Here is a 213-nt window from a genome sequence, read left to right as displayed (position 1 = left end):
TGGCAATGTAGAGGGGTCTGCAGGAGTGCATATGGGGTCTGACTGCACGGGCCCTTTTTATAGTTGGCAGATAAAGAGGGGAGGAGAAAGGAAGCGACTGACCTTAAGGACATCTTACTCGAGACGACTTGTCCATCCAGATTTATATCTGGATTCTCATTAGGCAACTTAAATGTCATCTATTCTCTTATCCATAATCACTGATTTCTACAG

Source organism: Oratosquilla oratoria, chromosome 16, assembly GCF_046742065.1.
Source record: "Oratosquilla oratoria isolate Oo_2021 chromosome 16, ASM4674206v1, whole genome shotgun sequence".
NCBI classification, from domain to species: Eukaryota; Metazoa; Arthropoda; class Malacostraca; order Stomatopoda; family Squillidae; genus Oratosquilla; species Oratosquilla oratoria.
This window is presented reverse-complemented; position numbering follows the sequence as displayed.